Here is a 13,872-nt window from a genome sequence, read left to right as displayed (position 1 = left end):
TGCATAATTTAGATGTCACATTTCAATATTTAAGCATGAATAACCAGAAATGTAAAAACACAGCTTTGGCCTCGTCAGGTTCAAAATACTAAAGAATTGAAATTCAATACCAAAATTACCATTTCACACTTTTTTAATGCTGTTTGAGTATTCTAGAGGGCTGTGGTCTTATTTTTGTCATTTGTGTTTTCCTTGACAGATTAGGGATTGACAGAGGAGTTAACTGCAATAATTGAGGATCCAATAATGAGATTATCAGGAGCTTGAGCCTGGCTATGCTTCTTCCTGTCCCTGCCTGCCCATGAAACAACAGAGGCCAACCTTTCTTTGGTATTTCATATCAAAATAAGTCAAATAAAGTCAAAATCAAACAAACAAACAAACAAACAATCCAACAAACCACCAAAACCAAAAGAAATAAAAAACCCCCTCCAGATGTTTTGTTAATAGCAGTGATAGAAAACATCCATTTCCCTGGTATTTTCTTGCCCTCATAATGGAGTGTTAAAAAATTATTTTCATGACTAGCTTGTAAAACTGAAGGGAAGAATCATAGAAACCCAAAATGTGTTTCTGGGTTTTTTTTTTTCTCATTAGAACCCAAGTAATGCTTGGATCTTGCCTTGAGTTCACTTCTAGGTATTTCTCAATTTGGATTTTTATTACTGAGGAAGAAGGAGGTATTATTTAGAAATTACAGTTTGTAAATTGTGAAAAAGCAGCTGATGCCAATAGCATATTCAGAATTGCTTTTCTATCCTAAAATACACAAAAAGTGGATTTCTAGCTGCCTTACATTGTGTTATTTCAGGCTGGACATCACAATTTGGTCAGCAGGGAAATCAACCAATATAAATCTGACATTGTCATTTATATCATCACTTCAATAGGCACACTCTGGGATTAGTTTAATTTTATTTCAGTTTATTATTCGTCATTTGATCTCCACAGATTTGAAATGACATTGTTTTGTCTTGACATTATAACATAATCTGCATATATTTGCATATAATAATCAGGCAGAAATTGTGCATGCTCTGAAGTAGTATCTCAGATCAAAATGTGTACAGAGTTTATTTCAAGTGTAATTTAAAATCTCTGGACCTTTAATTGATATCTCCTGGGATCAAAAACTTCAGAAGTTGAACTCAAATCTTTAAAATGGGTTTTTTACTATCTATGCAATCTTCACAGAAGTTATTAACTGTTATCAGTTACAATCCCTGCTTGCCTCTGAATGGAGCAATTAAACCATTTAGGGCTCTAAATCTAATTATTCCAAATGATAGCTGAAATAACAGCCATATGCATGTCTGAGACCAGAATTTCTTAATCAGATTGGCTGTTTACAAAAATTTTCTCAGGAAGAGAAAGATCTCGTGCTTTCTATCCCCTGGTTGGAGTTTTCCTTGCCTGATCCAAAAATGTTTCACCGAGTCCTTATTGAGGAAGCTGTTACCAAAAAAACAGAGTATGGTGAGTTTTCAGTGGAAAGAGAAAAAAGAGAAAAGAAAAGAGAAAAGAGAAAAGAGAAAAGAGAAAAGAGAGAAGAGAGAAGAGAGAAGAGAGAAGAGAGAAGAGAGAAGAGAGAAGAGAGAAGAGAGAAGAGAAGAGAAGAGAAGAGAAGAGAAGAGAAGAGAAGAGAAGAGAAGAGAAGGAAAAGAAAAGAAGAGAAGAGAAGAGAAGAGAAGAGAAGAGAAGAGAAGAGAAGAGAAGAGAGAAAAGAAAAGAAAAGAAAAGAAAAGAAAAGAAAAGAAAAGAAAAGAAAAGAAAAGAAAAAAGAAAAGAAAAGAAAAAAGAAAAGAAAAGAAAAGAAAAGAAAAGAAAAGAAAAGAAAAGAAAAGAAAAGAAAAGAAAAAAAAGAGAAAAGAAGAAGAAAAGAAAAAAAGAAAACCTCAACCAACCAAAACCCCCCCAAAAACCAAAAACTAAAACAAACGAACCAAAAACAAACCCAAACCCAAACCAACCAATCAAAAAAAAAAAAAAAAAAAAAATCCCTAACCAATGACAACAGCAAAAAAGAATTTATTGTGGAGTACTAATTCTGTACACAGACTGAAGCATGGACATGATGAATTGCAATAAAAATTACTAGGTGTTGTTGTCACTAAGAGCTGTAGCTGGGAATCCAGATTGTAATATATTCCACATTTTTGCATTTACAGTGCTGTGATAAAACTTGGATCTGATGACCTACATGGTCAGGAGCACAAACTTTAGAGTTTGCTGATTACCAGGTTAAACTACCACTTCAGCAGGGGTGAGCAGATTTTTGGTTTCTTTCCTGACTTGGGTTGCTGTGGTCTGAGGAATGGGAAAATACAGGCAGGAAAATCATCACAAACAGCTCATATCAGAGCTGACCTCTGCATCTTGGATGTTCAAATTATCAGTGCTCCAGTCAAGTAAGGTTTTGTAAGGCTGACTGGACTGATTCCCTAAGTTTATACCTCTTAATAAGGTCATTTTTGTTTGGTTTTGGACACTTTTTCTAGGAAAAAAAAACAGAATTCTGTCTGTTTCTCAGTGCTTCTTAATTTTAAACATTTCAAAACTATGAATTACAAGCATGTACAATGAATACTTGTACATGTCGTGATATCACTCATCCTCTTCTTGCTTTTAGGTCAAAAATGCAGTTCAGGTGTCTGATTTCAGCATGAAGTTGTACTCCTTTTTCCATGTTGGGTAGTTGGTTACACTATGGATGTTCAGCTCCCTTGCAACCTGAGACTAACTATTTCTGTTTAAGAAAAAGACCTGAGGCTGACCTGTCTGTTTTTATGGCTGTCACATCATAATCAAGGCTATTGTCCTGAAGTTCCTTTGTAAGGAGACAGAGAACATGGAAAGCACTAGAAGTGTGACAAAAAAAAGAACATTCTAAACAGTGGAGAATCCTCACATAAGACAGAGAAAAATTTTGCCATTTTTGTGTCCTAGAAAAGTGTGGTTTTCATCTGCCTCAACGTGGCCTTAAATTGTCTTCAAAGAGAAGTTTTAAAAAACATCAGCTCTGGTCACCTTCCCTTACTCCCTGCTGCTGAAATTAAAAATTTTTACTGACACCATTACATTAAACAAGTGGAAGGTGAAACTCAGTGATGAAAGAGAGACTGGGGATGAAAAGCAAAGTTATGTCTGTACTGGAGTGACCTCCCAGCCAAATATCTGTTTGTAGGCAAGACAAAAATGAAAATTATAATAGAAGCAATTTGCCTCGTCTGAAAGAGGCTTTAGGTTTGCAGTTAATTATTTTCACCATTACCTGAGCAATTTCAGAAAGGTGAAATTCTTCATGGCAAACCATTTTGTTTGAAGTGTCTAACACTGGTTTCTTTCTTCAGTATTCTTCCAGCAATTTTATCCTTTTCCATATTCATGTTGCAAAGGCTTAAGCTGTACTAGATATAAGTTCTCTGGGTCAAGAGTTACTGTGTTGATCTATATTTGCCCCTGCACAAAAAAGAACAGTAATTATTATTTTTTTAATTAATTTTTTATTTCCCCGTGATTATTTTTGGTTGGTTCATTAGTTGTTGGGTTTTGTCTGATTTTCATATGACTGGTTTAAGAAAAACACTTAGAGAGGGTAATTTTTATTTTAAGATGCAGCTGTGACCATCTGTCTGTTATATTTTAGCTGTTAAAACTAAAATTTTGTGGTGTTTTGACAGCACTTTTGCAAGACAAAGACACGTGGGGACATCCAACCCACATGTTTTCAGGTTAGTTCATGCACTGCACCTTTGCAAATAATTTTCCAAAGTGTTTGCTGCAAGAAGAACCAGGCTGGAGCTCAAAAATCTTATTTTCCTGTGTAAAGTTGTAGAACTCAAGTGTGCAGGACAAAGACTTTGACCATTATTAATTTATTTATTCATGACATTTTGTTCTTAATGTCATTCAGGACGGCAGCATGTACACCCTAGGTCTTTCCCCATCTCAAATTATAAGTTTAGTCAACATTTCATAAGGCTGCAAAAGTTACTATCCACAAGTATGGGTGCTTTAGTCTTTGTTTTTAATGACATTCCCAAAATTAAATGACCTAGAGGTTAATATGCCCAAACTATGCTGCACAGATATTATTAAGCACAAACAATAAAACATATGGAAATTGGGAAAAGTCAGAATTATGTGTTTGAATGCAGTTTAGGCATTTTTATACCGAGAAAACTGAAAGAAGAATAAGATGATAATGAGATAAAAATAAGATGAAAAAAAATGTTCATATCTCTCTGGGCAACCTGTGCCATCCCCTCACCACCCTCAGTGGGAGGAATTTCTTCCCAAGATCCCATCTAACCATAGATGACTGAAGACATAACTTCTCTTCATTAATAGAAAACAAAATATTTATTTATGTTAAGAATTTTTCATTACAAATGCCAGGGAAACAGAAACTGAACATTTCCAGTTTACTTTTCAGTTTGAGAGAGATATATTTTAAGCTCCCAGATTGCCTTTTGCTTCAAAGTAATGAGCTCTTACAGATAAGGGAGATTTCTATCATTGCACAATTAATTTTGTTTAAACAATCATTGCAGCTGTGAGTAAGTATTTCCTATTACCTCGTTCTAAATAATTTAAAAATAGAAAGTTTTCTAATAGATTCATGGCAGGCTAATTTGCAGAGCTAAGGAGGGATGTATGCCAGCCATGTTTTAGTAAATATGATATAATTCTGTAATCTCAGAACATATGTGCAGTATTTTTTCACATAATCCCTTGTTTCTGCAGCATCTGTTCCCCCAAAAAAAGTGCTTCTGAATGTGAAATAAATTTATATTAACAGTTTCCTCATTTTTTTTTAAATTTCCTACTGAGAAATTATAGATGGGAAATACAGTGAATTTCCAAAATATATTCATATTTTGAATAACTTCATTTCCAAGGTGTAATTTCTAACTTATGGATTTATATATATTTATTAATAAATTTATATACATACAGAGGTTTGGTTTCTTTTTTTTTTTTTTTTAATAATCAAAATACATGTATTCTTGTCCTTTCTACATTAGTATTTGGTTTTCTTCTCATAGGATAATAACAGGTAGCAGTGGTGGTAGGACAGAATTGTAGATACAACCTAGAGAGGTTGTTTGGGTTAGTATTTCTCATCAGGTTGTCTTTACCAGGCTCAGCCCAGCTTATTCTGAGTGAATAAGCTGATTTTTGGACAACTTTTGGACAATTTTTGGACAACAAAAAATAATAATAAAAAAAATTAAAAAACCCCTCAAAACCAAAACCAAAACAAAAACAAAAAACCCCAAACAAACAAACAAAAAACCCCCCAAACCCCAAACTGTCTGGCAAAATCAAAGCAGAAGTAGAACTTGCAGCTACAAAAGGAGTTAGTTGTATAATCAGATGTTTGCTTCTGTGGAGTACTTGTCCTGGGGTCCTGATATTGGAGATACTCAGGTGTTCTGTAAGGTATTTCTCCTTTTTGGGGAAGAACGTCTGAGTTTGCAGGAAAGATAAGTAATAATCTATTAGGGATTGTTCTCCCAACTCCTATTCCCCTTCTTAATACTCAATATGTTTCAAATGTCATTAAATACTACCAGAAATGTGCTTTGGACTCTTCAGTTTTAGGGATAAGGAAATAAATTATAATATTTTTTCTTTATTGTTTTGTGATGTATTTTCCTTCTTCAAATGGATGCACCTCCCTTGCATCTGTATAACATCAATTTCAAACTTTGGCAGAAAAAAAACCCAAACCAATAAAAAAGCCCCAATGAATCTGAACAACTTTTAATAGTTTTAATTTAAAAGAAGAAATAAGAAATACACATAAAGGAGAAATAGATTGGACTATCAACAAATAAAACTCTAAAACTCAAATAACCACAACCTTCACAGACTTGAATTTCTCTTTTTTGCATGTTAGATTAGACTTTTTAATTAAACAGCAACGTTAGAATATTAATGTATTTTATCTCTCAACTAAATCTAGGAATTCCTCTTCAAAGACATCTCCATACTATATCTATTTAATTCCATGACTGAAATTAGTCTTGAAAGCTATTGGCTGTGTGTAAATAATGTCTTTACCTAACTTGTTGCATATTCATGTCAAACCCATGCAGATAAAAATAACAAAGAAAATAAACCATTTGTAATTTTAGAAATAATTTTAAAACATACTCATGAGTTAAAAATAAACCCAATAAGATGGCATTGTCTAAATTTCTGTCACAGCAAAATTATTATATCTACACATTCATAATATTTTGCCCTCTCTAAAGTAAATTAATAAAGTTTTACAAAGTAAAGTAATACTGTTCTAAAAAAGTAAATTAATAAAGCTCAATGAAAAATTCCATTTGGGAAATGTCCAAAAGGAGTTCTTTGATGAGATATTTCCCCATGAACAGCCTAAAATTTTCTTTTAATTTTTTTTCTTTTATGTTTTAATTTCTCCAGATTTTTATTAACTCTGAAATCTCTGATTTGCTTGAAGATTTTCCCTTTCTCTTTTTCAATGAAATTCTATTTTTGAGGTTTTTAGAGTCATGGAGTTCTGTTTCTTTGAAGAACAAATTTTAGATTGAGGCTTAACAGATCTCAAACCCTTGTGCAGAAGTCTGAGATGCTGAGACCTGGTAGCAAAAATATTAGCAAATTTCTGAGAAGAAAAATGTGCAGGTGTACATTTCCTTCTCCTAGACAAACACTGAAATGAAAAATAGGATTTGTTAAGGAAAGCACAATTTGTGCTCTTCCTGCTGTGAAGTGGCAAGAAAATTTCAGATATGTGAAAGATACTAGAAAGGCCATTAAAAAAGAAAGAAAAATAAATATCTTATACTAACTGAAGAAAACATTAGTTTTGGATAATTGTGGCTTCTAAACCAGTGTAAAAAGAATGTGTAAAAAGAAGTTCAAAATATTTACAAAATATAGATATGTGCCAATATGATGCATGCATGAATCTATAAAGATAAGCAATTATAAAAAAAAGAAAAAGTGGAACTGAATTCCATTCATGTACCAATGGAATTTGAGATCACAAAGAGAACATATTAATAATTTTCAATTTCAAAACCCAGGAAACTTGCCCCTAAAATCTTGACAGCATCAATGTTACTTAATTTTTGAGGATTTGTCTTCATAAATGAAGGTTAACAGAATTCTGAGTTATTTAAAGGCATTTATGATTAATATGTATTGAAGTTTGACAGACAGTGATTAAAATTCCGAACTTGTTAGCATATTTACAAGTATTTGGGGTTTATTTCATGATCCTGAAGATGTTTATTTACTCACACAGGTCTATTAATAGAAACAATTATATCTGAATTCTGAAAGTTAAGTAATGTGAATGCTTAATATTTGCAGAAACTGAATCTTGAGCCATGGCTAAGGCCTGATAAAAAAAAAAATAAAATAAAAAAAGCCCAAAACAAATAATTTAAAATTATTTGAATCCTAAACCAGCAAGTAGAACTCCTAAATTAACTGTGGGCTCCAGAATACCAGGTCTTACTTTCAGAGCTGTTGATTTCTCATGGTGTTCACTGAGTCCTACATTTATGAAAACCAGGAGGTGTAAAACATATTTGTTCATTTGGAATTTGATTATTTCCTCAGGACAAATAGGACATGCAAGGGTTTTGGTTTTTTTCCCTGTTTCTTGTGATAAAGGTGCAGGAGCTTTAATGTATATTGGGTGCTACAAAGGAAGGAAAAGCCTAGGAAATGGAAAAAAATGGTCTAAAATGAAAATGTTTCAGTGTTTTACCTGCCACTGAACTGTAAATCTTTTATCTAAGCTAGTGAAGCACACACAAATCTTACCTAATATTAAACATAAGCTCTTCTCTATTACAACTCTGTTCCGATTATAAACACTTCACTGTTTTGAATTAGCAGACATTAACAACCCAAACCTGCATATTGATCCAAAATTATCTATCTCCCTATTTCATTGTTATGCTTTTATACTATGGACCAGAAAAATCTGAAGAGTTGGTCAAAAAAGAGTTCATCGTTCAAAAATCCATTTTGTTTCTGAATTTAAATTGCCATTAGAGAAAGAGGATTAGAAGATTTATGTTATATGAGGTAGTACTATATTTGACATTTTGTGAAAATTAAAGCCTGACTATGTCTTAGATTCTTTTTAAAACACCACCTTATATATAACTTTTCTGGGGGGAAAATAAATGTAGAGCTAACCTTAGCTTTGATTTAGAGTCCACTATGAGGAAAGTCAATAGAAGAAATATAAAATTACAGAGAATTATGATAATGGAAGAATATAATCTGCATTATCTGCGTAAGATAATAATGATAGTATTAAGCCATCATATGGTCAGTTCTAGAAGGAATTTTACTCACAGAAACTTAACAGAAATCTCAGTAGGTCAGGAAAGTCAGGGGCTGCATTGTTAGTAAGTGAAAATTCTCTCATCACTGAGCAGGGAATGGAGTGAAAAGTTAACCCATAAGAAAATAATGACTGAGAATCAATAATTCTGTCAGCATGTGAACATTCTTTCTGCTCCTGGAATTGCTAAACAATATTCAGGTAAGTATTTTCCTGTAAAAATCCTACCAAAAGGAAAAGAGCTTTAAAAATTCATTGCTAACCAATAGACCTCATTTGTACTGAAATATTCTCCAGATTCAGGAACAATAATTGTACTCATATAGCTTTTATTCATGCAAATGATCACGATTTGTCTCACATCAAACATGGGCTCTTGTTTCTCTGCAAGATATCCTCATTAAATATACTGCTTGGTCTTTATTTTCTTATGGAAACTTAGTGTTCAATTTAAAGTTCTGGGGCAGAGATCAAATGATCTGAGGGGTTCTTGTGAGAAGAAGAAATTGTGGAGAAATTGTTTACATTAGAATAGTTAGAAAAACAAACAAAAACACTGAAACAATGAACTTATGCCAGTGATGCCATCATCATTTTCTTTTTTTTCTCTGAGCTGAAAATACTCCCACAAATAACTTTTGGGTGAGGTGTTCTGGCATTCCTGGTGGGATTCACATGGGCATCTCCATTGTAGGTTTTTACCTACATTCTGTTTTTAAAAAAACAGTAAAAGCTGATTTTAATGGACTTCAAATTTCAACTTCATGTTGATTTCTAAAAGAAGTTGGGTAAACAAAGGGAGCTCAGGCTGACCAGCTGAGAGGGAACTTCTACAGTCCAGAAGCTCAAAATACTTTTACTAACTTAAGACACTGAAATTTGGTATTTTGTATTCTCAGAGTTAATGAGCCAAAAAAACCCCCAAGATATAATTTTGATTAAGCAAGATCTTTATTCAGGAGGAGCATCACCGCTCCTTGTTTTAGAGCAACATCTACCTGTTCTTTAATGTTGCTGATTTCTGGGTTGCCTGTTTTTAAATTCCTTTATTTTCCAAATCTGTGATTTGGTAAAAACAGTAAGCTTAGCTGTTTCAGTTGAAATCTTCATCTGTTAAACACCAAAAAATTATTCTCACATTTTGTAACCAGTTTTTTACCAAGAGTTATCAAAGCTAAGACAGGACAATGGTTTCTCCTGTTGTCCATTATGGAGAACTCTCCCTGGGTAAGACTGTTTTACATCTTAAATTTGAAATTATTGTACTCTGGAATTAATTATTTCCTAATACTTAGTATTAGGAACTACTGGTAAAATATTTCCTGTTTTGCTAATATTTTACTAATATTTTTTCTAATTTTTTACTAAAATTTTACTAATGACTAGTAAAATATTTCCTGTTTTACTAATCATACCGTTAGGGGTGGAGAATATCTTTTTCACTGTTTTAGTTGGTTTTATGACTTTTTGAGGGTTTATGGCAAAATTTACATTTCCTGAAGTAATAATCTTGACACATAGGGGAGATAACCAGCTTAAAAATAGGCAAATTTTAATTCAACCTAATTGACAACACAGAATTGCTCACACTAGTGATCTCTCCCTTTTAAAACAAATTCTATCAATAGTAATTCCTGCTTCAGTAAAGAGACACTTTTGAGTAGCAACAGTTTTCTGTAGCAATTCTTCCCAAGCACAAAAGTTCAGGAAAAAATTCTTAATAAAAATCTATCATGCAACCGTTTCTAGTGATAACAGTAATTTATTGAACTATAGAAGTCTATCTGAATTATTGTGCATGTTACACACACTTTAACAAAGAGAAAAAGTAGGATATCCTGTCAGAGAGTTTATAAGCTCAGAAACAGGCAGAGTCTCCTGGAAAATTTTCTTTCCTACACAAAGCAAGGTAAATTCAGCTGAAAACACATGAGGCTGTCCAAGTCAAGAGGTAATTCTTTGATACCATAACCCCTGGAGGAAGTCAGTATTTCATTTAGTTTCTCTTAGTCCCAAGGTTCAGCAAGAGGCTTTAAAAGTGCTTTTCTGATTGAGGTGGTGTCCAAAGGAAAGGGTTTGGCATCAAAAAGGGAAAAATGAAACCTGTCCTCAGGGGTTTTGAAAGCCCTGAATAAATACAATATAGTCGGGAAAATGACACAATAAATGATTTGAACAGGCATATTTTGGCTTTTGGTTAACATTATCACTATTCCAGATTCTTGCACCAAAACCTCTATGGGATACAAATTATTGGCATTTTTTTTGTTTTTTACACTCTTTGTGTTGCACCAAACCATATATCCTCATACCTCTGAAACTGAATCTCGCAGTGCTTTAACCCTTTAGGTTGATCAAAATACATTTTTGCTCTCTCTAGAGTTATTTTCCATTTTCCCTGTGTCCTGTATTTACCTCTTGAAGAGTTACATGACACTCCTTGATTTATCATATAAAACCAAACAGCAGAAAGGTGAATCCATGACAAAAAAAAAAAAACCAAAAAACCAAAAATCCACACTTCTGTTTTCTGAACCTGCTTTTTGCCAATAAAAAGAAAAGGTTAGTTTTGCAAACCACAAGCAGCTGTTACCATATTTCATGAAAACTTTTCAGGTAAAATATGCTACCTATAGAGCATGTGACTTTCTTTAAAAATTCTTATACAATTATATAATTGTAATGAAAGCTCTATTTATAAACTGGAAGTAATAAATTGCTAGTGAATGAATTAAAAGGATGGCTGAACAAAGATGAAAAGCAATCCTCTATCATACCTCAAATATTTGTACCAGATGCAAGCATTTCCCAAATTTTTCACTAAATGACATCTGGAAATTAATAATTTAGCCATTTCTGATCATATCTTCATGGCATTTAGGAAATGACACCTAAAGCATGAAGGTCATATCTTTCCCCATTCCACTAAGGTTCTGGAGATTCTCACTGAAGTAAACACATAATTCAGCAAAGGCAGAGGAATATATTTTCACTTTATTCTAAGAATCAACTCTGGGGATGTTTGAAGAGGGGTTAATTTTTTTTTTTATTGTTTTGTAGTTTGTTTTTAGCATTGAGCATGTGACTGAAAAAAAAAATAGAGGTTTTCAAATGTTCTCCGATAGGAAACGTACAGAAAAATAAACAGATTTCTTTTATGTACTTATTTTATTTTGTTTTCCTAACACCACATTAGGGCAAAGACTCCTTACAAAAGGACTATAATATAGTATTTCATGTTAGTCAACACCAGTAATATGAGCAGAAATGGGATGTCCAAAAATATTATTATGTCAGAAATTATTATTGGAAATTCTTTTCTAGCACCGGTTGTTAAGACTGCAATGGATTTTTCAAATCTTATCATAAGAGTAATTGTGCAGCTTCCAGCCGAGTTTCCTAACATCAGGTTACAGTGCTATGAGTGCAAAATGGAAATAATTTTATTTAATACCATTGAACTATCAGTAAAATATTACTTTTTGTGTATACTTCAGCAAATCCTTTCACAATTTCGACTCAGAAACTGCTCCATTTTCCTTCTGAGAGGAAGCTATTATTCATAATTGCTTGGTAAGGATTAAGCAGTTAGAATTTGCAGAGCATCCTGAATTTGTGACATTTTTCAAGCACTTGAATATGGTAATATTAAGATATGATTTCCTTGCAGAGCTCCATACTGTGGATTTGCCTTTCAGGTTCTCATTTCTTCCACGCTGTCTCTGCTTCAATTGTTATAATTAACTATACTGCCATACAAATGATGACCTTGCCAGTCCCATTTTTAAACACACACAATTCTGAGCCAGGACCTGGTAAGACTATCTTAACAATAAAAAAAAAAAAAAGGAAAAAAATTAGAAAAAAAAGGGTAGATGGCTTGAGCAGAGGGAATCTTGCATATTCTGTTGCTTCAGTTTTATCTTTCAAAGGTTTGTATTAAAAATCCTTTCAGGCTGTTTTTCCAGGCCTTTTCACTGGTACATGGTTGTTGGATCAACCTGAAAAAAGCACTTTGGTCCATTTATTTCCTGGTCTGCCTCAAAAGGTTCCTCATTCCTGCAGAGCATCAGTGAAATATGGACCCAGGAATCTCAAACCCACAGACACTTCACTGATTATCAGATGTTTTAACCATCCTTTCTAATTAGAATGTGTGCAGCAAGAATATTCACACTGAGTATGAATTGAAGAGTGAAAATCTGTTCAGCAAACAACGTGGAAAGGACATGCAATGAGAGACATGTTAATGAAAAACAAAAATGCTGCTCAGAGTTGAGCTTTTATGGCTTTTATAGTTAAAGTCAGCTACAGGAACAGTTTCTAGCTCACTTTTTGTTAATTATTCAAATGCTGTGTACAATAATCAAAGGCTAATTTCAATTACTTATTTGTGTTCTGTCTGATCTACTGCAGCTCAAATTTGATGCCATCACCACAGCAGAGAGGTTATCCACTCATAAAACAGGACTTCATTCACTACATGGTAATTTGAAATTTATTAGTGTTGTGATGACTTTGTATTTATCTTGTGATTGCTACAGTAAGAAAATAAGTCTTGGAGCCTATTAAAAGAAAGAATATTTACAATTTTCTTTATAATTTAAAATAGGCAACCTAAATTCAGAGAAGATCTGGAATCTGGAATCACGAAAACATACAAACATACAAACATACAAACATCAAAGGACAGAAATCCAAATCCACAGAAACCAACAGGATTCAAATTTGAAAGGAATAAATGCACTCAGAGTCACATTAGTCATTACCTCATCTACTTAATGTAGGAATATTAAAGTAAAAGTCACTGTAGTTTTGAAAAATGACAGCCCAAGCCACACACTGACCTGGAAGGGAACAGTGGCATTTAAAATATTCACTCTGCTGACTGCAGAAGATAAAAACTTCCCTTGACATAAAGTTTCTAACAAAACCTACTTACAAATCACAAAATGAAAATTTTGTAAAAAAGTTATGATTTTCTTAAAGTTTGCCTTAAAAGGAAACAACAGGTAAATAATGTATTTCCCCCTTCTTTTTTTCTAAGTTTTGAAAATATTTTTATTTTTTATTTAATCCAGGTAAATAGCTAAATACAAAATAAATGTTAAGTTTTTGCTTTTCACTCAGGATGAAGTTTTATGTATGATGGAAAAGAAAATGTCTTCTCAGGAGGAAAACTTTCCACTTAGCACAAAAACAACAGTGAAAGATTAAAGAAAATACCTAACAGGATTTCTATTATGTACATCTGCAGAAATACATAAACATGCACTAATGTTCTCAAGACTTTAATCTGAGAATCCTAATTAATTATATGGCATCATATTCAGATGATTATATGCCATCATATTCAGATTAGGATTTGAGAATCCTAATTAATTATATGGCATCATATTCAAATGCACATAGTATTTGAATACACTTTATTTTTGGTGATTCTAATATTTTTTTAGTGTGAAAACTACATATTGAAATAACATATTTGGACTTTATCTTGTAAAACTATTTTTTAAAATTTTTAA

The sequence above is a fragment of the Lichenostomus cassidix genome, chromosome Z (assembly GCF_008360975.1).
Source record: "Lichenostomus cassidix isolate B80296 chromosome Z, HeHo_3.0, whole genome shotgun sequence".
Lineage (NCBI taxonomy): Eukaryota > Metazoa > Chordata > Aves > Passeriformes > Meliphagidae > Lichenostomus > Lichenostomus cassidix.
The sequence above is the reverse complement of the archived record's forward strand: the minus strand, read 5'-3'. Positions refer to the sequence as shown.